Source organism: Geotrypetes seraphini, chromosome 15 (assembly GCF_902459505.1).
Source record: "Geotrypetes seraphini chromosome 15, aGeoSer1.1, whole genome shotgun sequence".
Classification (NCBI taxonomy): Eukaryota; Metazoa; Chordata; class Amphibia; order Gymnophiona; family Dermophiidae; genus Geotrypetes; species Geotrypetes seraphini.
This window is the reverse complement of record NC_047098.1, coordinates 16,833,821-16,860,573: the sequence shown is the minus strand read 5'-3', so window position 1 is coordinate 16,860,573 and position 26,753 is coordinate 16,833,821. Positions and strand designations below refer to the sequence as shown.

General features: G+C 41.6%; 1 protein-coding gene across 2 annotated transcripts in view; it reads left to right on the top strand.

Annotated features, from left to right (window-relative positions):
• PRDM16 (PR/SET domain 16) overlaps positions 1-26,753 on the top strand; it is an 888,295-nt gene that overhangs the window by 100,355 nt on the left and 761,187 nt on the right. The gene's annotated exons all lie outside the window — the stretch shown is intronic.

Here is a 26,753-nt window from a genome sequence, read left to right as displayed (position 1 = left end):
GTGTACTGTATGTCCCATGCCATGGGACATACGATGGCAACGACATTTTTTGGAATGTCCCGTCAATCCGGAACACATGATAAGAAAAGGTTAATACATGTATGATGCTATATATATACAGTATATATATATTTTTTTAAGTATTGAAACATGATTGTTGCCCATATAACTAGCCTATTGGAAAGAAGAATGTAACTTGTGAATTTCTTAGTCTTTTTGTCTCCATGGTTTCTTTGGACCCTAGAAATGCTTTGTCATATATACTGTATTGTTTTCAAAGCCTTTAATCAGCTAATCTTTTTAGTTCTTTGCCTACTATGGGTGTCATTATCCCATTAAAAAATTAAATAGGCAATTAAGAGTTCTAAGAGCTTCAGATGTGGTGATTAACAATGCTTAATTAGTGTTTCCAGCAGCACAAAAATAAATAATGATCTATGATTAAAAAAAAAAAAAAAAAAATCTTTGAAGCAGTTATAGTTTTTATTTGAGATTGTGTTAAAAAAAACAGTTTGCCCTGTCTTAGTCAACATCTGACTTCACAGGTCTGAAAAAGAAACAAAAACTTTCATTTTTATTTGCCAAACAATTAAAGTCTCCAAAAGTAATTGGCACGTTGATTAGTTTTCCGATGAGTCACCCAATGTTCTCTCTTTCAACCACTTTTAATGATCTGGAAAAGACCATCACATTCTTGAGTGCGACAAAGTTAGCCTAGCCACTTCATAATGTCAATGCAGGTCTCTTTCTATGTATGCTTATGGACACTAATGGAATTTTCCTCTTTGATCCTGTCAATAAATACGGAAACCAATATACATTCAATTAAGATCCTTCTGCATTTGTTCTCACCCTGCCATAGCTCCTGTAGACTGCAGCAGGATGAAGTTGGGTTGTAACTTGCAGGTTTGGGCTACGAACAAGCCAGTGACAACCGGGCCATTTTCAAGTGGTTGATGACATCACAAAATGGCTGACCCATAGCAGAGTCCAACCTTAGGAGCCAGAATACTTTTCCACTCACGCTGCTAATATGAGCCGACAAGCCAGAATTTGCATTATTTGTCTTTCTGACCTTCTATAATACTCAGGCTAAGCTGAGCTTCAGCAGCTGGATTTAAGCCCAGTATTAGGAGACGCTTTAACCATTTCAGCTGCAAAATGAGTTTGTGTAAACTTAACAAGTATTAAGATTGAATACAAAGAAGGGCGAAGAGAGATTGATTTAGGATATGGGAGTTCCACAAAAGCCTGCCTTGAATTGTGCACATATATTTATGTAGGGAAAAAAAACACATTAGGGGAACCTGTACCAGATGAAGGCTACAACTTCCAAAAGGAGGTTCTCTTGAAGAAGTCACTGAGATACCTGAAGCACTGTGGCAGTCATAATCCTAAACAAACTTCTGAAATGGAGGGATCCTGGCTAAAATCCGGATTTTAATGAGTGAATCGAGGCGGGATTTCCTTTTTTGGAGGAGTGTGTGGCGCAGTGGTTGGATCTACAGCCTCAGCCCCCTGGGGTTGTGGGTTCAAACCCCGCGCTGCTCCTTGTGACCCTGGGCAAGTCACTTAATCCTGCATAGCCCCAGGTACGTTAGCTAGATTGTGAGCCCACCGGGACAGACAGGGAAAACGCTTGAGTACCTGATTGTAAAAACCGCTTAGATAACCTTGATAGGCGGTATATAAAATCCTAATAAACTTGAAACTTTTGTAGGTTTGTTTGTTTTCTTTTTTTCCAACAACCTTAGCGACACTTTTATTAAGCTGTGGCAAGTGCTAAAGTGTTTACAGCAGTTATTAAAAAAAAGATTGTATGCTATGACGCGCTCAGACAAGGATTTTTGCACTCTTTGGGGCTGATTCTATAAAGAGAGCCTAAAATTAGGTGCCTAACTTAATTGGAAAAATACCCTTAACCCTTTCAGGACCATAAGGATCGTAGGCCAATTTTTGTGGTTTTGACGACATTTTTATGGTAAAAAGGGCTTGCAGATGCCAAAAAAATTGATTTTTTTTTGTGAAATATCATTATTTTTATTTAAAAAATCAAACTTCTGGCTTATGGACAGTGTGGCAAGTGAATCTTCTCGTCAATCTGGCAACGACGCTAATGAATGAATGTCGGAACCAGTTTGTTTACATAAAGGCAGTATCATATGGAATCCGTACATATCAAATTTAGAACTGTAGACTATCCCAATCAAAATTTATAGGATTCTAAAGTTATGGGACAAATATGTCCCTTGGTCCTGAAAGGGTTTTAATAGGATCAGTAATTGGTAAAAAAAAAAATAAAAAAAAAGGCAGGCTATTCAGGTGGGATTCCCTGAATGGAAAAATCTCACTAATCAATATAGTTTAGGGTTCTTATGCTTTCAGGTAGACTTCCTGGGACACCAGGCCGCACAGTGGTACAAATTAATATCTGGATTTATAAATAAAAATCCCAAAAATGGTCTTCGGGATATTTGGAGCATTGAGATCAAGCATCAAATTACGGTGTCTCAATGGCCACAAGTTTGGTCTTGGAGGATGAGATGTACAGTGTCTGCATCTATGAGACAAACTTGGTTTTTTTCCGTTACATAGAGCATTTTGGACCCCTGTTCGTTTACATAAATTAGATAGCTCTAAGTCTGAGAGATGTTGGCACTGCAATCTCGAAGCTGGAACTCTAGATCATCTATTATTCTATTGTCCATTTATTTTGGATTTCTGGAAATAAAGAGTTTATTGGAGAATCCGGTGGCCCTGTCATATGATTCTATTTTATTTGGCATGTCAATGAGGGCAAAGAGTCAAATATCCTCAAAAAATAATAAGCTCTTGCTAATTAGGACTGGAGTCGCCATTCAACAAATTACTTTTAATTGGAAGAACTGGAGTAGATTAAACTTTAATTTCTGGTGGAATTCTTTATGCCATATATATATAAGATGGAAAGAATGTTAGCCATACAGAAAGGACATTTTAATAAATTCAAAGATGTTTGGGGATCATTAACAGATTATTGTAATGAGTAAATAACACTTTTCCCTTATTTACATAATTGTAACTGAGAGGATGGGGTGAGGGGGTTTCTGATCTTACATTAATTGTTTAGGTTAGTAGTTAAGAATATATTGTATGATATACGTGATTACATATGGTATGGTAAGGGTGGGGGGGGGGATAAATTTCATTAATTTAAGATGATTGTAATAGAAATTCAAGTGAGGTCTGTAAGTTCAAATGTTATTTCCTATTACACTTGTAAGTTGTAAAAATGAATAAAGAATTAAAAAAAATTATATATATATATATATAATTTTTTTTATCTATAAATAATTTTTTTTATACATAAATAATTGGACGATAGGTGCCTATCACATGATGCTTAGCCGTTCCTAATGCCTAAGTGGGCATTTCTATAGGTGGAGCGTGAGTTAGGCACTGCTAAGCACAATTCTCTAAACATGTAGGCCTTTAAAACCCTCGCCTACATTTCAGGCGCCTAAGTTTTTACGTAAGCATTGCTAGCCACGATTCTGTAAATAGCGCATAAGTGTGATAGACATGTGGCCGGTGCCTAGTTTTAGGCGCCATTTATAGAATCAGCCCCTCTGTGTACTTCCTGCGTACTAAAAAATAAAACTTTGTTTTTTAGCACTGGGGCGGGCGTGGAGAGTAGGCAAGTTCTGTGCTAATTGGTTAACCAATAAGCTTGTGAGCCTTTAGGGGGAAATTATGTAAACGACATCTAAAACGATAGGTGCCTATAATAAAGACTGTCAATCATACTTAGGCGGCACTTACAGAATCATGCCTAACTTGTACATTAAAGGCGGTGACGTGTCAAAACCATGGAGAACAATGGCGCGCTGATATTTGAGTGCAGGACAAATGCGTGCTGCTGCATCCGCCGCTTTGAGGCCTTCCCTTTTGCACTCTAAGGGTGTGGGGGGAGGAACAATCCCCCCTCCCCACTACACATAGAAGTCCTCACGTTCCCATTGGGGGTATGTGGGGGGGAAACCCCTCTCACTACACTGAAAATTCCTGAAAGGCAAACGGAGGTGCCCAAGTCCTTCTCCACCCTTAAATATGCCTACTTAAGAGTTAGACACCACTAGGTGCCATGTAATAGGCGCTTCTCTTTTGTAGAACCGTGCCCAAGAAGATATAGGTGCCTATCACTCAATTAATTTTAATTTTTTTTCAATTATGAACTTGTTAAAGCTCATGATTGAAGCCAATTTAGTAATTAATGCTGTGTTTTTACTAAACTGCGCTAGAGGTTTTTAGCATGGGCGCTAAAAGCCTCTAGCTCCGTTTAGTAAAAGGAGCCCTAAGTTAGATGCTCATTAGCGAAGACATGAAGACTGCCAATCAAGTGGAGAAAGCTTCATCCAGGGCTAGACAAATCATGGGCTGTATCCGTAGAAGTTTCGTCATCCATAAGCCCAAGGTCATAATGCCATTGTACAGATCCATGGTGAGACCCCATCTGGAATACTGTGTACAATTATGGAGGCCGCATTATCAAAAAGATGTGCGGAGAGTTGAGTCGGTTCAGCGAATGGCCACCAGGATGGTCTCAGGACTCAAGGATCTCCCGTATGAGTAACGACTGGGTAAGTTGCAGCTGTACTCACTCGAGGAACGCAGAGAGAGGGGAGACATGATCGAGACGTTCAAATATGTCACAGGCCCTATCAAGATGGAAGAGGATCTCTTTTTCCTTAAAGGACCCACGGCAACAATAGGGCATCCGTTGAAAATCAGGGGTGGGAAGTTTCATGGCGACACCAGAAAATATTTCTTCACCGAAAGGGTAGTTGATCGCTGGAATAATCTTCCACAACAGGTAATTGAGGCCAGCAGCGTGCCAGATTTTAAGAAAAGATGGGATTGGTATGTGGGATCTCTTCATGGAGGTATTTGGGGGTGGGCCATTATTGTGAGCAGACTAGATGGGCCGTGTACTTTTCTGCCGTCATGTTTTATGTTTCTAACTTTAGCTGTCTATTTATTTAGGTGCCTTTAGACGCCTCATAGATATTCCCCCTTACTGCCTGCAAAATAGGAGGCAGCAGAGGATCACACACTAATGGACACGTGCTAATGGGAAAATTAGCACATGGCCATTAATAAAGAAGATAGGATTTTTGGACATTGCGCTGCTGTGGAAAAATTTAAAAAGTTTAAAAAGGGGTTGTTGGATAATTTCCTCAAACAAAAGCCCATAAGCCATTATTAAGGACAGGCTTGTCTAACCTTTTTCTATCAGGGGCCACATTTTATATTTTGTAACATTCAGAGGGCCAAAATATGCACCGTTACGCTTCAATGCAAACTGAATCGCCCCCAATTCATCGATAAATACCTGATTCCTTATGAGCCTTCCCGCCTGCTTAGATCATCCGACCATACTCTCTGTTCCCTCTCTCTGTATAATCGGCATTAAAAGACATGACATTTTCTCAATAGTTGCCCCTCAACTTTGGAATACTCTTCCAGCTCAACTCAAGACTCATCTATTCAAAGATGCCTTTAACATTTAATTTCCTCCTTTAAATTCTCCTCAATCAATCTTTTAGCGTCCCCCTTCCTCCAGTGTTCTCCTTAATTATTTTCTATCCTACACAAATTGTATTTCTTCCCCATCCTCCTTTTGTCTCATGTTAGTACAGTCCAATAGTCACGTCATCTGGCTTAATTGTTTAAATGCTCCTTTTAAATTGTATTGTTATTGGTGTCTCGCTTAGAAGTTGGATAAGCAACAATATCAAATTTTGATAAAAACTTTAAACTTCATCAAACACTGGCAACATACAAGTGTGCCATTCCCTCCCAGACAGTCCCTCTCTCTCTCTGTTTCATCTACTCACAGTCTTCATCAAGTCTACTTGCACTCTCGTGTACCCCCTCCCCCCAGGCTTTACCCTGTCTCTTTACCCTTATCTGACTTCAGTTACAGAACAAACAATGGACTTCCTGCTTCCCCACTGTGACTCAGCTGTCTGCAAGTCTGAGTTGCATGGTGCCGGAAGTTTAGGTTGATCTCATGGTTTCAAGTTTCATAAGACTTGAAATTGTAACACCAATCCAAAAGTCCAGCACTGCTCGGCTCAAACTTACAGAGATCTTAGCCATGGCGGGGAAGCAGGAAACTTGCTATAAGCACCGCATGAATTGCCAAGCTTCTGAGGGCCAGAAGAAAGCACATGGAGGTCTGGGTTCTGGCCCCAGGGCCATAGGTTGGGCAAGCCTGGTTAAGATGGACTTGGGGGAATCTACTACTTATTCCTAGGATAAACATCATAAAATATGTTTTACTCTTTGGGAGTCTGCTTGGTACTTGACTTGTGTTGGCCACTGTTGGAAACAGGATGCTGGGCTTGATAAACCTTCGATCTGTCCCAGTATGACAACTCTTAAGGCCTCAGTATGTGGAGAAGACCTGCAAAAGGGTGCAGTGAGGCCACCTTTTACTGCAGTTTTGTAAAAGTAATTTGGTTGGCTGTGGAGTTTGCTATAAATTTTGTCAAGAAGACACGGAAGGTTAGATGTTAGATTAAGTAGTCATCTCGTAAGAATCAATGGCAGATGACAAGGTCTACTATGACCCACCAGCAGAGGTCAGCACTTTCAACAAATTTGGGGCAAGCTTGGGACAAATATGGAAAGCTGTGATAACTAAAGTGCCTAACGGTGAAGTAGAAGTCAAACTTGGGATGATGTTGGGAGCTGGAGTTGGGCTGGGAATTGGGGCTGGGTTGGAAGTTGAGGTTGGAAATCTTTAGCTGCCACCACTATGTTATACTACTATGCTTTAGAAACTAGTCTTAAAAGCTCTTGTACTAAAGAATATTAGGCACTTATATATTCTTTCTATAAATTTATTGGTATGTGCCCAACTTGATATTTAGCATGCAAAGTTCTGTTCGTAAGTTATAGAATAAAATTATTTATGCAAATTACGTAATTAAAAATGAGATGCTAATTTATTTTTACAATCAATTAGTGGCTATCATTTGTGTTACTAAGATCTAATTGGCTCTAAGATATATTGGAAAACGTTCAGATATCTGCAATATTCAGTGGCACTGATTTACTTAGATAAAACAATAATCTTTGTCATTTTTTTTTTTTTTAGCACTATTGCATGTACACAAAACTGTAGAGTTATGATAAGTATTTAGGTACAGAAAGTCCTTGCCCAGAAGAGCTTACAATCTTGGGTCATCTGGTTCTCAGGCCATTGCACTAGGCCACTTCCTCTCCCTTGTTTATCAATTTAAGTATCCTTTATTTAGATATCTTTAGCTAGATTTATTCAGCTGAATGTTGGCGTCGCATGCTGCATGCTACATATGTGATGCGCCTGCAAAATTGCATGCAAATGTGCATTTCAAGAAATGAAAAGACAAGAGAACATTAACCCCCCTCTTTTACTAAGGTGCGATAACCGATTAGCGTGCGCTAAATGCTAAGGCGTCCATAGACTAACAAGCACGCATTAGCTTAATCAAACCCACACACCTGAAATATAGATTCATAGACAAAAGCGCGCGCCGACAAAGGCGCGCTGAGACAACTGAGCGCAAGGCGGAAGCCCGCGCCGAAGAAAAACAGTGTTTTAAGGGGCTCCGACGGGGGGTGTTCGTGGAATACAGATTGCGCCGGCGTTGTGGGGGGGGGTTGGGGGAAACTTCAGTTTTTTAGGGAGAAAGTGAAGTTTTCAGTATAATGTGGGGGGTTACAACCCCCCAAGCCCCCCACAACGCCGGCGCGATCTGTATTCAGTAAAGTGGGGGTTCCCCCCCATACCCCCCGTCGGAGCCCCTTAAAACACTGTTTTTCTTTGGTGCGGGCTTGCGCTCAGTTGTCTGGGCGCGCCTTTGTCCTGTCACCAAAATGTATAACATCTCTGCTGTCCTTGATCAGAAAAATGCGAGGGAAAGGATTCCATTTCACACCTCAGACGTATTCCTCCTAATTCTAAAATGTTATGCAGCCTTTTACTTGCTTAGCACACAAAATTTCATATGCCTTTAATAGAATACTGTCAGGTACATGTATAACTTAATTGTTAAATTAGTCATTAATTGACTTTAACAATCAATAATTGGCTACAATTGAATTTAATTGGTGCTAAATAGCACTAATTTGCAGTTACTGATATAACTGCACTTAGTAGGGTATTTAGAGCTTTATTGAGCAAAGCAGATGATAAAATGTTCATCACCAGCAGCAAAGAAGACATGCTGTATTTACTGAGAAAAGTCAAAGCTGAAAGTCATAAGTGGGATTAGAAATGAACATAAAGAAGATGAAGATAATGAACATGGAAAAGGATGAAGATTTTGAGCTTGAAGGCGATAGAATAAAAGTTGTAAAGGATTTCAATTTCCTGGGCACTTTTGTAAACAATGCAACTAGCAAGGAAGAAATACTCTGCGGAATAGCACTTGGTTGCTCTCCAATGAAGGTTCTCGCCAAAGTATTCAAAGGAAATAATACTCCAAACGAAGATCAGACAAGTCTACGCACTCATTTTCGCAATGGTCAAATACGAATGCGGAAGCTGGATACTACAGAAACAAGACAGAAAGATTGACTCATTTGAACTTTGGTGCTGGAAGAGGACTGCCAGAAGAATTAACAAATCGATTCTGCATGAGATCAAACCAGCTATGTCGCTCGAAACCCAAATGATGAAGTTATGACTGTCTTATTTTGGTCATACTGTCAGAAGGGAAAGACCATTGGAGAAGGACATCATAAGAACATAAGCAGTGCCTCTGCCGGGTCAGACCAGAGGTCCATCCCGCCCAGCAGTCCGCCCCCGCGGCGGCCCAACAGGTCATGACCTGCCTTAATCACCAGAAGGGGCCCCCTTGCCCCCTAGGTTTCTCATCGAAGTCCTATCTTCCCAACAATGTCCTAACCCTCCGGCCTTGCACCTGCACGACCTGGTGTGCTGTCTATACTTATGCAACACCCCAGCACCTCCCTCAGTACCCCACGATCCCGAGGCATTTTTGAAGAGCGGCGTTGGCTTTTGACGACAAAAAATGCCAGCACTTGTGTTTTGACTGTGGCTAATGGAAAAAAAAACCAAATAGTTTATCTATATATTTTTAGTGGAGGGTAGTAAAATCACGCTTCTGGTTTCGGGAGAGACAGGCATGTTTCATGCGCGCTTGTTAAAAGCCCACGTTTCTTTTTGAACGCGTGTATGACACCCTTGTCTTGTGTGTTTCCGGCTCTGGGTCTTGATTAAATTTTGCATTAAAAACAATTTACACGATTTACCTGAATTATAGTAGATTTTGGGAGAGAAAGGCATGTTTTATGCGCGATTGAAAAAAGTCATCGTTGCTTCTCCCCTCCTCTCCCTTCCATTTATTCAGTAGTACAGCAGGAGAGTGTTTTGGGGGGTTTTTTAACGGCGTTTTTCTGCGCATGTGCCGATCAGCGATGGGCACGTGCAAATGTAGGAAATCTTCGCTGCTGTGCGCCGATCTTATTTGTCATGTGCAATTTTTAAAGAATGTCTCGGGTTTTTAGATTCAGTATCAAAATGGCTGCAGACCATCGCTAAATTAACGTGGGTTTTTGAAAACCCTGGCCTAAATTCACTGATTTCCTTGCATCAAGCAAGTGAGAGGCTGCCATTCAGAATTGTGATCAATGAACTAAAAAAAAAAATATATATACGTGTAACCTCCCCCCCCCCTTAAAACAGTAGCAATTTTCAAAATATAAATAAATAAATAGTATCAGATTGAGGCCAGTAGCGATGTTCACTTTCCTCTGCAGCTGCAATAAGGGAAAGGGAGCACGTTGTTTAAGAAGTTTCCAGGTCGCTGGGTAAAGGTTCCAGGTCACCGACCTGACATGATCTGGCAGAAAATCATCACTGTCTTGAAGACACCGTCTTTCATGCATGGAGCATGGACCCCTACATAGAGTCTGCAAAAATTCTGTGTGTGCAAAATGATAACAGACACACACCAAAAGTCAATTTAGCACAAGTCTGAAACTTGAGAACAGCTCTAGCCAAGCTGGAAGTCTCATTAACTAGTGTTACTGCCCATAAATTTCAGACTTGTGCTAATTCAACTCCTCTGTGGGCCTAATTCTCTACCAATACACTTTGGGGAGAAGTCAAATAAAAGTACCTATTTTGTAAAATAGATTTCCAGAACCAGGCCTCAGTAGTGTGCAAATGGCAACAAATTCGTATATGAGAGTAAAAAGTAAAGGCAAAATTCATTTAACGATTTTAATAGCAGTCACTGGGAGCAATTGAACATTTCACTTTTCTACATAGTCCCCGTGCAAGACGACGCATTTGTTGCATCGTTCAACTAGCTTCTGCATTCCTGCAGAGAAGAAATTTTTCGGCTGCTCCCGAAGCCAGGTGAGCACCGCTTCCTTTATTCCCATCATCAGAGGTGAATCTGCGACCTCGCCGCATCTCCTTCAGCGGATCGAAGATGTGATAATCGCGAGACGCCAGATCTGGGCTACAAGGAGGATGTGGAAGACGTTCAAACCCAAGCTGTTGCGCTGTCTCTTCCGTCGCTGCTGATGTTTGAGGACAGGTGTTAGGTCAAAAGCGCGCCGGGACAAAGGTGTGCCCAGACAATTGAGCGCAGCGCGCGCCGCCGCTCCACTCTAAATTACTGTTTTTAGCGCTCCGGGGGGGTGTGTGTGGGGGGAATCCCCCCACTTTACTTAATAGACATCGCGCCGCATTGTGGGGGCGTAGTGGGGGGTTATAACCCCCCACATTTTACTGAAAACTTCACTTTTTCCCTGTTTTTAGGGAAAAAGTTCAGTTTACCGTAAAATGTGGAGGGTTACAACCCCCCATAACGCCGGCGCAATGTCTATTAAGTAAACTGGGGGGGTTCCCCAACAAAAACCCCCGTCGGAGCCCCTAAAAACTATAATTTAGAGCAGTGCGGTGGCGCGCGCTACGCTCTATTGTCGGCGCGCGCTTTTGTCTTTCGCGCCGTTGTCTATGAACCATGAGGACACGGATTGTCATGGTTCGGTAAGACTGTACCGGACCACATTCTTCTTTTCCTGCGAATTGCAGGTTTCAGTTCATTTCCCAGTAATACACCGCAATTTTCACTGTTCGGTGTATGCCTGCGCATTGGGAAATGCGCTAGAATTAGGCCCCGTCATGTCCTAAAAGCAGGTTAACATGATTTTCTTGAAGGAGGGCACTACTGCACGTTGCTCTTCGTTGGTGCCATCTTGCAATGGAGCGTCCGTGCTTCTGACCTTGTGGCTGCCACCCGACTAAAGACCAAGTACGGCACTGTACATGGACGAAATATCCAATAGGCAATGTACGAGTACATAGGTTGCATTTTGCGAAATCTAACAGTTGTCTTTAATTTTTGATTTGCTCTTGTACAATTACACCTGCTTGTACAATTACTCTACATCAGGGGTGTCCAATGTCGGTCCTCGAGGGCCGCAGTCCAGTCAGGTTTTCAGGATTTCCCCAATGAATATGCATGAGATCTATTTGCATGCACTGCTTTCAATGCATATTCATTGGGGAAATCCTGAAAACCCGACTGGATTGCGGCCCTCGAGGACCGACATTGGACACCCCTGCTCTACATGGTGCGACCTCATCTGGAGTATTGCGTTCAATTCTGGTCTCCTTATCTCAAGAAAGATATAGTGGCGCTAGAAAAGGTTCAAAGAAGAGCGGCCATGATGGTAATGGGGATGGAACTTTTGGGTTAAGATTGGGGCAAAAATGCTGTCTGTAGCAGGTGCCAAGCTTTGGAATGCCTTGCCCGCTATGCTGCGATTTTGTGATGGGAGACTGAATTTGCTGCTATTTGCTGCTGAAACCTTACCGCCCTGTAAATGTTTTTATGGGATTTTGTCTTTCCGTCTTGTTGGATGAATTTGAGAAAAGGTTTTAAGAATGCGACTGTTAATGCTTTATTGCATTTGTTTTGTCGAAACGTGTTTTAGTATTTTTAATAGGTATGCGTGTAATTTTGTAAACCGCATTGTATTTATGCGGTGTATCAATTTTTTAATAAATAAATAAATAGGCTAGCACCTCCTGTAAGTGCACGTAAGCGCCTAACTGCTGTTTAGATGTTTAATTGCTTTTAACTTCTGTTTGAGCACCAAAGAGAATTACCCTAAAACTGCACGTAGGGCTCCTTTTACGAAGGCTCGCGTAATAGCAAGTGCTAAACCACAGGCCGCGCTAGCCGCTACCGCCTCCTCTTGAGCAGGCGGTAGTTTTTCGGCTAGCGCGTGATTAAAAGTCGCGCGCGCTAAAGCCGCTAACGCGGCTTCGTGAAAGGAGCCCATAGTGTACCCTCTTTGCATATAATGCCACTTTCTTGATAGAGTGTGCCAGTGCAATGGTTCATGTATGTACCATACTTTGCATATGCATTCTAGGGGGAAAAGAGTGCACATTATCCACTGAATTGGGTGCACAGACTGAGGCATATATCACAGATCTGCATGTAAACTAATTAGCTAATTAGGTACTAGCAATCAATAATTGGTGTTAACAAGCACTTAAGAGTAATTAGGAGTTATGTACGGATCTGCCCTATGGGCTAGATTCACAAAGGGCACAGATCGGAATTATGCCCCATCCGACTGTCAGGATCGCTCTCTAGCGATCCCGACACATGTGCAGACCATCTGTAGATGGTCTGCGCATGCTTAAGAGCAGCAAACTTTTTTTAAACGACTGTTTTTTAACTTTTTTGCAAGCCCGTGGTTTTAACCCGCAGGTTAAAACCACAGGCTTGCACTGCGGGAAGGGCAGGAGAGATTTGGGGTGAGTCGCCTTCCACTCAAGCAGTTCTTGACCCAGCCTGTCACTTTGGGACCCATCCCGAGGGAACTCGGGTTATTTATTAGACGTCTGTGTGGAACACTGGCAAAGGCTTTGCTAAAATCTAAATACGCCACATCTAGTGCACTCCGTCTACCCAATTCTCTGGTCACCCAGTCAAAGAAAATGATCAGTTAGGCACCAACATGTATAGCAGCCTTAGGCTGGCATTAAGTGTTTATGTAATGTAATGTAATGTAATTTATTTCTTATATACCGCTACATGCCCAAGGTTTGGTGCAAAATGCATGGTGAGATACTAGTCAATAAAAGGTGCTCTGTGCAAAGCCCCCTTCACAGAGTACTAGCTTAGGGTGGATCATCCCAGCACCTAACCTTGGATGGTAGTTATTGAATTCTCCCCTATATACCAGTGGATAATATTGGTTTCAAATGATAGTCCATTCCTCGTTAATACTACTATGTGATTTTATAAAAAGCCCTATGCAGACTTAAGACCGGCCTTATGTTCTAAATTACCCTCTACATGTACACAAAAGACTGAGAAATGCAAGTTAAGATGTCAGACAAACCATCACTTTTTTTTACCTGATTTCCTCTTTCTATCTCTAAACATCTCAGGTACATTGGCTAAAACATTGTAGTTCTATCTAGTTCCAACACAGAACTCATCTAACTATTTTGGTTCCCAGGGAAAGTAGATTCTTTGCTACGAGATGATGCCTTTTTGTTGACCCATTGTAAAGCATGATACAAAATATTGCATGGGTTGTCAAGTCTATGGAGGTTCCTTCTTCAGGACAAATTTTGTTGGACAATACATTATTTTATTTAAATTTAGGGCCAGATTCTGTAATTGGCGGCTAAAAAAGATAGGCGCCTTTTGCAAGCCCATTACAGAATCACACATAGCTGCACCTAACTTAGGTATCTGTTAGGGCAGGGTTTTAACTAACTTAGGCCTGGGTTTTAAAGGCTTACATTATAGGCGCCTAAGTCCTTTAGAGAATTGCTCCTAGCGGTGCCTAAGTGTTTCTCCACCCCTAAACAAGCCTACTTTGGTGTTAGGCACTGCTAGGCGCCATGCGATAGACGCCTATCTTATGTAGAACTTGTTAGAGCTCATTATTGAAGCCAATTTACTAATTAATTTAGGTGTAACATTGGGCAAAAGCGAACAAGAAAGGGACCTGGGGGGTACTGATAGACAGGACCCTGAAGCCGTCAGCTCAATGCACGGCGGCACCAAAGAAAGCAAACAGGATGTTGGGCATGATAAAGAAGGGGATTACGAGTAGATCAGCGGCGTCCTAATGCCGCTTTACAGAGCAATGGTCAGACCACACTTGGAATACTGTATCCAACACTGGTCTCCATATCTAAAGAAGGATATAACCCTGCTGGAGAGGGTGCAGAGGTGAGCCACGAAACTAGAAAAAGGAGTGGAAAATTTGAGCTATAAAGAGCGCCTCTGAAAACTGGGACTGTTCACCCTCAAAAAGAGGAGATTGCGAGGGGATATGATAGAGGCTTTTAAAATACTAAAAGGATTCTACAAAATAGAGCAAGAAACATCGTTCTTCACATTGTCAAATGTGACACGAACAAGAGGTCATGGACTGAAACTGAGGGGCGCCAGGTCCAGGACAAATGTCAGGAAGTTCTGTTTTTTGCACATCGAGTGGTGGACGCTCGGAATGCTGTCCCGGAGGAGGTTGTGACGGAGACTACCATTCTGGGATTCAAGCGCAAGTTGGATGCACACCTTCTTGCAAATCACATTGAGGGATACGGGTAATCAAGGTCTCCATCAGGGAGCACCTAGCTTGACCTCCGCATGTGCGGGTCGCCAGACTAGATGGACCTAAGGTCTGATCCGGTGAAGACGTTTCTTATGTTCTTATGTTTATCTAGTCGTGTAACTTTAGTCGCCTCTTACAGAATTTCCCCCTTAAGTGCATCCCTTTCCACTAGTAGCTCAGGGTGAATTCTATTTATGTGTTCAGGGTAAATTGATAGGAGGTTCTAAGACCAACCTCACCATTCCTACTGGGATATATTCCATATCTATAGACTTCCCCTACCATTCTACTGCAATTCTTATTCAACAGTTAACACGTAATATGGCAATAAAAAAAAAAAAAAGCCAGACCCTAGTGAATACTCTCCTCATTTAGTACCCACTATAACTATTTCAGTCCAGGAAAATTGACTTAATTATATCAATGAAATGTTTCTTTTTCAATTCTGTATGCAATTAGCCCATCTTGCTGGCTGCAATTTATTTCAATAAAAAAAATAGACCAGCGGTGTGTTCAGTTCCTTGTCCCCTGGGGACAAATGTGATTGGTGTCTTTAATTTCATTAACTGCAATGCGGCCTACTGGAAAAAAGGTATAAAACCAGATTTATACAGCTTAAACAGTGGCATTTAAAACAAACCATTATTCCACTAGTTGTCATAATGGTAATTCAAGAATCCGAGACCAAGAAAATGAATGTTACAGCTGCTTTAGTAGACCTCAACCTCTGGAATGTCAAAAACTCTTTGGTGTGATGTTAAAATGAGACCAGCCACTAACCTGGGAATTGCCTACAGAATTTGAAAATAATAGAAATAATTATAATGTGTTGAACTTGTAAATCCATATACCGTTTTCAAGAAAAGTCATAAAATCATCTGTAGTTCTTATATATATATAAAACCTGTTCCAGTTTGGGAAAATTTGACAAAAATCTACAAGTAAAGCTTATCAACTTGGCAATGAATTATTGTATGTTAAGTTGACTTATGCACATGAAAATATTTTTATTAAAACAACTGTGTGAACTGAATTTAAAAACATGTCCAAAGGGATTAGAACTCGTATTTACTCCTTTTTATAATTTTACAATCACATTCAAAGTGATTTATATACAGGTACTTCAAGCATTTTCCCTGGTGTCAGGTCAAAAGCACGCCGGGACAAAGGCGCGCGCAGACAATTGAGCGCAGCGTGGAGGTGGGCGCTGCAGAAAATTACAGTGTTTATGGCTACGACGGGGGGGCAAACTGGGGGGGCTCCCCAACAAAACCCCCCGTCGGAGCCCCTAAAAACAGTAATTTTCTTCGGCGCGCGCTTTTGTCTTTCGCGGGGTTGTCTATGAACCATTTTCCCTATCTGTTCTAGTGGGCTCACAATCTGTCCGGGAGCAGAGGAGGATTAAGTGACTTGCCCAGGGTCACAAGGTTTGAACCCACAACTTCAGGGTGCTCAGAAAAAGTCTGAACAAACCGATTTTTGTTTCTGAGCACATTCCTGGAATGGAATGACACTTGCCTAAGAGCCATATCCACTCAAAAATCACTTATAAATAGCAGTACAGCAATCAATACCAAAAATCCCAGTCGCAAAAAAATCTTAAAGAGGACCTATAGGGGTATCAGACAAACAAGCTATGTTCACAGGGAAAAATTCCCATTATACCCCACGGTACCTCCACCTCCTATTTTAAATAATTTTTTCTCTTGATTAGTTTCGTTAAATAGCTTTTTTTGATTCATACATTTCTATAATGTCCAATCTGGAAAAACTTTACTTAGCTTTTAGCATTTAGCATAACCGGATTGATGGTTATGCTAAATGCTAAAAGCTAAGTAAAGTTTTTCCAGATTGGACATTATAGAAATGTATGAATCAAAAAAAGCTATTTAACGAAACTAATCAAGAGAAAAAATTATTTAAAATAGGAGGTGGAGGTACCGTGGGGTATAATGGGAATTTTTCCCTGTGAACATAGCTTGTTTACCGGGTTGTCTGATACCCCTATAGATCCTCTTTAAGATTTTTTTGCGACTCTGGGATTTTTGGTATTGATTGCTGTACTTGCCTAAGAGAACATTGTGGGATAAATACACTGCAAAGGCCATGTTTTGTTAATGAAAACTTCATAGACCTGGTCATTTATAGATAAGAATTATGAACATAGAAACATGATAATAATAACAATAACAGTTTATATACTGCAGGTCCATGAAGTTCTATGCGGTTTACAATGGTTAAAAGATTTTACAAATTAATTAGAATTAACAAGGTTAGAAGCTAGTTATTAACAGCGCTAGAGATCAGTTATTGTGGAGTAGGAATGTACAGGTTACTTGCCTAAATACTTCAGGAACAGATATGTTTTTAGGTGTTTCCTAAATTCCTCATAAGTAGTATGCGTGAGCAATTGTTCCAGATCTTTGCCCCATAATGCCGCTTGATGTGAGAGAAGATGATAATGGCAGTTAAAGGACAAATGGCCCATCTAGTCTGCCCATCCACAGTAACCATTATCTCCTCCTCTCCCTATTGGCTAAGGCTCTTAGCATTTGCATCTCCTCTTCCTATAGGCTAAGGCTCTGTGCACCTGCATTGTTTACAAAAAACATTCACCAACAAGAAAGAATGTCCAAATATTCTATATCCAAAACAACATCCAATATACCTATGGTACATAACAAAAAAGGAGAAAAGACCTCTGTCTAATAGGGGTTCCAATAGGGGGTCTATGTGGGTAGTTTGTTTGGAACCCCAATTAGACACTGAGGTCTTTTCTCCTTTTTTGTTGTGTACCATAGGTAGGGCTGAATTATATTGGATGTTGTTTTGGATATACCCTATGCTTTGCTTACACAATTTCCTTATGCAACTTTGCAATTTTTTATAGCTACATCACCACGCAAGATAAGCCGCATCGCCATGCAATGTTCTAAGAGTAATGTTAAGTAACGATGCATTGTAATGCTCTAACTCTAAAACTGTAACCCGTTGTGAGCTCTGTGGTGAAGAGGGGATATAAAACCAAAATAAAATAAAATGCATTTGTCAGCACATGCAGCGGAAGCCATTTTGCAAATATACACATTATAAAAATGAATGGCACAGACCTGGCACCTTCCACAGGGATATGCCAATTTCACAACTCCTCTGTGTAAGTGGCACCATTTCTACATATAAAGGCCCCATTTCAAGTACTGAGGTTGCCTCATTTTGGAGGAAGAAATAAACTGCATGGAATTAAGTAGAATGACTTCCTTACGCCTTCATGTAAAGCTCTGTCCGAAACGGGCACTTTTTTTTTTTTTTTTTTAAACCTAACCGCGCCTTTGAAAAGTGGACAGTACACGTGTAGATTTTATTTATACCCGAGCCTACCGATGTGGATCTCCACATGTCTAGATCACTTTAAATGCTGTCCTCTGAGTTGGTCATTTTCTCCGCAACTGGATGGAGAGGTCTTCCTTGCTGTATGGAAAGTCAATGGCATTGAACCATCACACGACCTCTGCCACCCCGTCGGCACATTCCATTTCTGAGCATCATTGTATAGAGATGCGGGCAGTCGAGTATTTCTTTCTGATCTGAGCAAATAAAGAAGAGGACCTTTAATTCTCAGCCAATTATAAGTACTGAGGCAGACAACTTAATCTGTTCTTTAGGATTGCTTTAACATTATACTCTGTCAGAGATATGTGGCAGCTGCATTATATACATTCACCAAGATCTCACAAGTTCTGCCTTTCTTGCTTTTACTGAGTGAACATGTGGATCTTGCCCAATTCCCCTATGTATACCTAAAGTGGAGTGACTACAAAGAGACATACACACACACACACACACAAAAACCCTCCCAAAACACCCAGGCATGTAAAAATATACAAATGGCTCGAACAAAAGAGAACGCCATTTACATCAATCATGCGCCTCAGTGCTCTCATTTAAAAATTAGGACCTCTTGAAAAATTATAGAATTATCCTTGCAGTGTCAGGTTCCAAGATAATGATGTGTCTGTGTGTGAAAATATTAAATTGCAACTAACATGTGGAGAGAGTGCCCTTTTCTGAGCAGTGGATTCAGTTCACAGCTTAAACTATACATAAAGTTAGTGAGTGACAGAGTACAAATGGTGTCGGAAAGCATCAGGGATTTCGGAGGCCGGGTTTGCCGTTTCATATCTGTTTATCTGAGCTAGGAATATCTAAACACTTTTGTATTATTTATCCATGCAACCCATCTCTAAACCCTTCTAAGCTACGCTGCAAATATAGATCTGTGCTATTTATTAATATTGCATACCTGTCTGTGAGGGATTAAATAAAAGATTTTTCTTTTTCATATAATGTTACGTTAGGGGGTATCAGTTTTCTTCTTGCTTTGCAACTGATTAATGAACACATATACCGTATGCAGGCCATTAATTACTGAAGCGTAATATAGTTTTGGAGTTACTAGGCAGCGATTGGAAAAATTAACCTGCGGTAATTGCAAAACTTGTGAACCGTTAGAGGCATTCACAGCATTGTGGTGTAGTGGGTTCAAACCCCGCACAGCTCCTTGTGACCTTGGGCAAGTCACTTAATCCTCCAGGTACGTTAGATAGATTTTTGAGCCCACCAGGACAGGTAAGAAAAATGTTTGAAGTACTTGAATGTAAACCATTTTGAGTGTGGCTGTAAAACTGCATAAAGGCGGTATACAAGCCCCAATCCCTTTCCCATTTTTGGGAAATGTAACAGAGAGAAAAAGTTGATAATGAAACCTCAATGCTCAACAGAAAAAAATGGAAGAATATTTCTTTTGCTATTGGGGAAGAGATGGGCTCTTTAGTTTTTGCTGGACAAGTCATTATATTACATTACATTGGTGTCTTCTATCCCGCCAATACCTTTCAGTTCTAGGCGGTTTACAACAAGAGTTGGCCTGGGCATTTCCAGGGAGAATACACGGTTAATAGATGTAGTGTGCGTCGGGATCTGTGGAGGGTCGATCAGGTTTAGTTAGATCATTTGACAAATTTCTTGAATAGAAAAGTTTTTTTTTAAATTTTTAATTTATTTATGTATTGAAATTTTACATAATTCACAAGAATATTCCTCTTGTACAAGTAAAGCAGAAAAGAAACAAATTAAATAAACTCACAATTACTGCTATCAGAAAAAAAAATAAATAAATTCATTCTTTCTTAGACCACTAACTCAGGAGGGAGAGGAGATGAATATATTGAAGAGATAACAAGCATAAGTAATAACTATATTCTTGAAAGGCTTAACAGTCTTTAACCCCCTCTTTACTTCCTACTCTTAAACATTCCGGGTAGCAAGATTCTTTAAATCTAAAAAGGTGCGTAACTGTTCTGGTGCATAGTAGACATATTTAACACCTTGATAGTTGATTAAACATTTGCATGGACATGCTAATAAGAATGTCGCTCCAAGGGTCAAAGTCTCTACTCTCATTGCTAAGAATAATTTTCTTCGCTCCTGCGTTGTTCTCGTGACGTCTGGAAAAATCCATACTGAATAGAAAAGTTTTAAGGTTCTTTCTTGAATGTTTTGTGGTTGGGCGCCATAGTCATAGAGAGGTGGCGGTCTAGTTTTGCTGCTTTGGTGGCTAATAGTCTGTTGTATATGTTTTTGCTTTCTATACCTTTGGTTGGAGGGTGGGTGAAATGTGCATGGGTTCTTCTTGGTCTGGATGTTGTTTTTTCTGATTAGGCGGTTGCTCAGATAGCTTGGTCCGTTTCCATATAGGGCTTTTGAATAGGGTCAGTCATTTAGTCTGATGGTGTTGTGTGTAGGACATTAAAGCCTGTTTCTCATGTACCTTAAAAGTCAAGGGAGTCTTACAATAACCATATAGAGCAGTGGTTCCCAAACCTGTCCTGGGGGACCCCCCAGCCAGTCAAGTTTTCAATATATCCCTAATGAATATGCATGAGAGAGATTTGCATATAATGGAAGTGACAGGTATGCAAATCTCTCTCATGCATATTCATTAGGGATATCTTGAAAACCCGACTGGCTGGGGGTCCCCCAGGACAGGGTTTGGGAGCCACTGATATAGAGGAAGGAAGGGGTCTGTTGGTGCTAAAATGTTCTACAAAATTTGAAACTAGCCTACGTAGACCAGGGTTGAATTATGTTAGGAACGAAAGTAAATAGAGAAAATGCCTCGCAATGACTAATTTAGGGGTCTTTTACTACGGCGCGCTCACCGATTTAGAATGCGCTAAACGCTAAGAATATAATGGGCGCCTTAGCATTTTGCGCACGCTAATCTTTAGCGCATGCTAAATCGGTGAGCGCGCCTTAGTAAAAGGACCCCTTAGAATAGCGCGCGTTAAACCGCTGGCCGCGCTAGCCGCTACCGCCTCCTCTTGAGCAGGCGGTAGTGTTTGGCCAGCGCGGGGGTTAGCGCGCGATGAAACGTCGCGCGCGCTAACCCCGCTAGCGCGGCTTGATGAAAAGGAGCCCTATATGTTTTATGCTTGTATAAGTGTCTTTATTTTTTTATTTTCATTTATGCTCATGGTCGATTTTCTGCTTTTAATAAATATTGTACTTATTTAGATATATATATAGTTTTAAATATGTTTCATGTTTATGATTTTCTGCCCATATTTTATATGTTTCATGCTCTTTCATAGGTAACTAATAACTTTCTGGTTAAATCCTTATTCTAGCTATTTGTTCGTCCCCTGAGGAAGGCATTTCCAGAGTGCCGAAACTGGGATCCCTGTGGGGACCTTAGAGGGGCCTAATCGAAGGGACGTCTAAGTCTGTTTACGTCCATCTCGCAAATTGTCCAAAGATAAAAAGAGCCTAAGACACATTTTCGAAAGATACGTCCAACTTTTTTTTTACTGTCGAAAATCGTCTAATTATACGTCCTGCCGATCTGATCGTCCAAGCCACTAAATCGTCTATCTTTATACCACATTTCCGTCCAACCTTCCGTCCAAGTCCAAAACGCCTAGAACAAACCCTGTTGGATGTGGGAGAGGTCTGCAAAGTGATGGACTGCACACCCAGACATGCAACCTAAATAGTGGGGTACCTTACAGGGCACTGCTGTGAACTTCACAAAAAAGAGTGCCATGGCTTCTCCTCACTACAGCTCCTTTATACGTGAGCCCCCCAAACCACCTCCCGAATCCCCTAGACCCACTTATCTACCACCCCATTAGCCCTTATGGCTGCAGGAGCCACTTATATGCCAGTAAAAAAGGGTTTTGGGGGTGTATAGGGGAGTGCACATGTTTAAGTATCAATGCAGTGATTACAGGGGCTTATGGGCATGGGTCCTCCTCTCTATGGGTCCCTAACCCACCCCCAAGACAGCTTAAGCTGCCTCTGGGCTGGACGACTAGGCTTTCCTATGCCAGGCGGCTAGGTGATGATGGTCTGGATGCTGAAATTTAAAGTTGTAAATAAAATTTTTATGGGGGGGGGTGATCACTGGGGTAGTGTGTTATGTGTTTTAAGTGCTTATCTGATGAGTTTAGGTGGGTTTTTGTTTTACATGGTCTAAGTCACAACATCCAAGTTCCGTCTAAGCTCTGTTGCTAAACTTTCGGTTATACATGCTGTATGACTAAGTCTAAGCCGGCCCATCCATATAACTAGATAAACCATCTACACTAATGAAAATAAACTTGACTTATCTGAAATGGATGGATTGATGAATATTGTTCAAGTGCCATATAACGGTGCTGGTGGGTAAAAATATTTTTTTCTTTGTCAAACCATTCAATGATCCCTGTTAGCGCATGGCCATTAAATAAATAAATAGATAATAATGTTGTTGTTTTTTTAATGTTCACAGTAAAAATAGTCCTATGAAGTGGGAGAGACCCACATAAGGTTGCTCTCAGGCCATTTTTTTTTTTTTACCATAGCTTGGAAAAGGATCTCTTAGTTATATATATTTCATTTCCCTACACAATTACACTCAAAGCAAACACTGTATTCTGATTGACTGCTCTTAGGCAACATTATGTATTTGCTCTACCACACTAAAAACATGAATATGAAAAACAGGTTCCTTACATTTGCTGATTACTGGAAAAAAATGATTTTATAATGATCTTTTTTTTTTTTTTTCTGTAAAAGCACTAACGCCAATAAAGGATACATTTTTCTGGTTCATTAAAAGACTTCTCAGGTGGTCAAAGATGCATCTAAGGGATACTTTTAAAGGAAGTCTATAATTTGCCCCTGTCACTTTTTGATCCCTCATTAGCCTGCTGTGCTATAGAAGAAAACAATGGGTGCATTGATACTTTATAACTGTCTTCATTTTGAGGTTATCGAGACTCACTGCACATCCTTCCTATCTCTTCTAAAAATAACAATGGAACAATCTGGATGTCAGTTGTCGCATAAGATCAACCCTTAGTTTTATTGGACTTTAGTAACAAAAAAAAACAAAAAAAAATAATCAAAGAAATATTTGCCCTAGCTTTTCTACAAGATCGCACCTTAAAGAACGGGAGAGGATTTGAAGACAGTCCCAAGAAAATCTATAAATCCGTATAGAGCAGGGGTAGGGAACTCCGGTCCTCGAGAGCCGTATTCCAGTCGGGTTTTCAGGATTTCCCCAATGAATCTGCATGAGATCTATTTGCATGCACTGCTTTCAATGCATATTCATTGGGGAAATCCTGAACACCCGACTGGAATACGACTCTCGAGGACCGGAGTTCCCTACCCCTGGTATAGAGTATGGCTCTGTAGACTTTCACCAGGAACTCCCTGCATCCCAATATGTTCCCAAGGAACTTATTAGAGACTGTGAGTAATTAAAACTAGTTTTCTTTCTTCCTCTGCTATGTATTGTTTATGCTAAGCTATCTCTGTTTGGCCTGCATCATCGAATTTTAATTAATTAATTAAATTCATTTTCTATCCCGTTTTCCCCAAAGAGCTCAGAACAAGTTACAGGTTAACATACATGATATACAATTAACAGGTTACAATTTACCTTAGCTGCAATACAAGTTTTTGATACAAGTTTTTAATCTAACTCAATACATACTAAGGATTAGAGAATGACACGGGGACAAATTTTTCTCCGTCCTCGCGGGAACTCATTTTCCTGCCCCGAATCAGAGAATTCTATTCCTGTCCCTGCCCCATTCCTGCAAGCTCCGTCCTCATCTGCACAAGCCTCAAACCTTTTAAAATCATAAGTAGCAACATTCTAGAGCTCAGATTGTGATGTCATAATGCCTCATTCCACCAATGCCTAAGCTGCGTCCTCATCTGCACAAGCATCATAAGTAGCAACATTCTAGAGCTCAGACTGTGATGTCATAATGCCTCATTCCACCAATGCCTAAGCTCCGTCCTCATCTGCACAAGCCTCGAACCCTTTAAAATCATAAGTAGCAACGTTCTAGAGCTCAGATTGTGATGTCATAATGCCTCATTCCACCAATGCCTAAGCTCCGTCCTCATCTGCACAAGCCTCAAACACTTTAAAATCATAAGTGTTCGAGGCTTGTGCGGTTAAGGCAGAGCTTACAGGAATGGGGTGGAGAGAGGGGGCAGCGACAAAACATGCAGGGACGGGACAGGGAAATTGAGTTCCTGCGGGGATGGGGCCAGATTTTTCCCCGTGCCATTCTCTACTAAGGATCTAATACTAATATACTGTACATAATATATAGTTTACAGGTTAAATTTGCCATAGTTACAGTTTAAGATGTTTCAATACAAGTCCTAACGTGACATAACAAGCATCTTGTACCACTATAAATTTCCTTTTGATCCATTGGTGTTGGCGGGAGAGTTAGGCGAAGAGGTCTGTTTTTATTGCTTTCCTAAAGTTGATGAGTCCTTCAAGGGATCTGATCTGCTGGGGCAGTCGATTCCAGTGGCTTGCTATGAAGTAGGAGTAAGAACGTTCTTTGGAAGTTTGCAGTTGAAGGGCACGACCAACGGGCGTTTTGAGGTGTATTTCATCCTGGGAGCAGAGGGACCTATTCGGCACGTACAGAGGAAGCTTGGCTTGTCATGTAGCTTGGTGTCATATTGTGCAAAGATTTGAACGCTAGCATCAACGTATGGGCAGCCAGCCTGGGCGACATGGTCGCGGGCATGGAGGTAAACCTTTTGGTTCAGAACTCCAGTTTCTGGCCCGGAGCGGTTTATTGGATAAAAGAGAGTGTTGAGTGAATGGATTACTGTGTCCATCGACCTCCTAGCCCAAGTTGATCCTGGCCCTGTCTTCCCTACTTTCTGTTAAGTTTTCTACAAAGTAACCCTCTCTGATGCCCAGTGGGAAACGAGGGTTACACTCGGCATTGAAGGTCATTTGCCCTGTGATTATGCTATTGGGGAGAACTTTGATACTATTTTTCCCCTCTATATTTTCGTTGCTTGCTTATCCTTCTACTTTATTGAGCTTCAAAAGCATGTGAACGGTATCCAGCACAATTTTAGCTCAAGGCAGCGGAAAACCTCTTTGTTTTGAGATAGAGGTGGCAAACAAATCAACCTGAAGCTCCTTGGTTACTGATGCCACATGGGGCAAAAAAGTGGTGAGGTCATGGCCTAGTTACCCAGCCAGTTCCGCTGCCTAAACTTTAGTTCCTCATAGAAGTTGACTGGTGATGTCATTTCTTGTTTGAATAATTGGTAACTAGTTCCGAATTATGAGCTGTTGTGACATCAGCTGTTGCACAAACTTTGTTCCGTCAACGATATAATCAGAATTCAGATCTACATACCATGATCAAGCCCAGCAGTTTTTATTGGAAATATATCATCAATATAGAGTAATTCACAGGGGCTTATTTGTCGATCTCTCTGTCTGTACGTCTATCTATTTGTTGGCAATGCAAAAGAAGCTAATTTTCAAAAAACTTAAAGTGAAGATACATATCCTTGGAAGTATTTTGAACATGTCACCTTTTGATCATCTTGTATTTTAGGACTTCTCTTCTCAACTCCATGAAGAATATGCTAGATAGTAGAAATAAAGCATGTGCTCATTAGGCAGGATTATGAGCAATTCAGTATGGATTTTCTCAGGTGGCCATATGTAAATCAAAAATCATCAACAGTTCAAAATCTTAAGCAACTTTCTTAAAGGGGAGAGTGAGAAAAGCTCCAAGGAACTAATTCTGCCCCTGTGGCACAACTGTTGATGAAACGAGACCCACGGGCAGTGTTCCCGCTAAGCTGCGTTGACGTGCGCACGCGCACAAAATATTACCTCGCAGCGCACATGTTTCTCGTCACAGCGCACACAGTGTAGAGCACAGTTCTTCAACCGCCGGTCCGCAAACAAAATCTTGCCGGTCCGCGAAGGATTCGGTCCCCGCCGCAACGAAAGGCCGGCGTCAGCTGACTTGCAACTTCCTGTTGCAGTCGCTGTGCCGGGACTCCTGCCTTCCACCGCGTTTGCCTCCTGCCTTGTCTCCGCACCTCCAGACCAGCAGCGGCAGCTGTGTATGCTTTTAACTTCGGCACAGAGCTGCCCCTAATCAATAGTTTAGCGCGGTTTCATAAGGCAGCCTCGGGGCCTTTGCTAGGCCGGCCCACATCGCATCATCGAAGCGGGCCGGCTATCAAAGGCCCCGAGGCTGCCTCATGAAACCGCGCTAAACTATTGATTAGGGGCAGCTCTGTGCCGAAGTTAAAAGCATACACAGCTGCCGCTGCTGGTCTGGAGGTGCGGAGACAAGGCAGGAGGCAAACGCGGTGGAAGGCAGGAGTCCCGGCAGTTAAAAGCATACAGAGCTGCCGCTGCTGGTCTGAACTCTTGGGCCGCTGAAGGAGGGCAAAAAGCAGCTGTCCTGGAGGTTTCCCTTCCTCTCGCCTTTACAGGTTCCTTTTTTCCACCTTTTTTTTTTTTCCTTCAAACGGCAACGGGCCCCAGCATCGACATCAATCAAGTAAGTTCCACTGTCAATCAAGCGGTTCTGCTCGGCCAAAGCTTCCCCTGTGACATGAGCCACCCTCAGGGGAAAGAAAGTGACCCACAAAGGTGAGGGGAAGGGGGGCAGATGATGGAAGTTGGGGGGGGGGAGAGAGAGAGAGAGAGAAGGGGCAGATGATGTAATGGAGGAGATGAGAGAGAG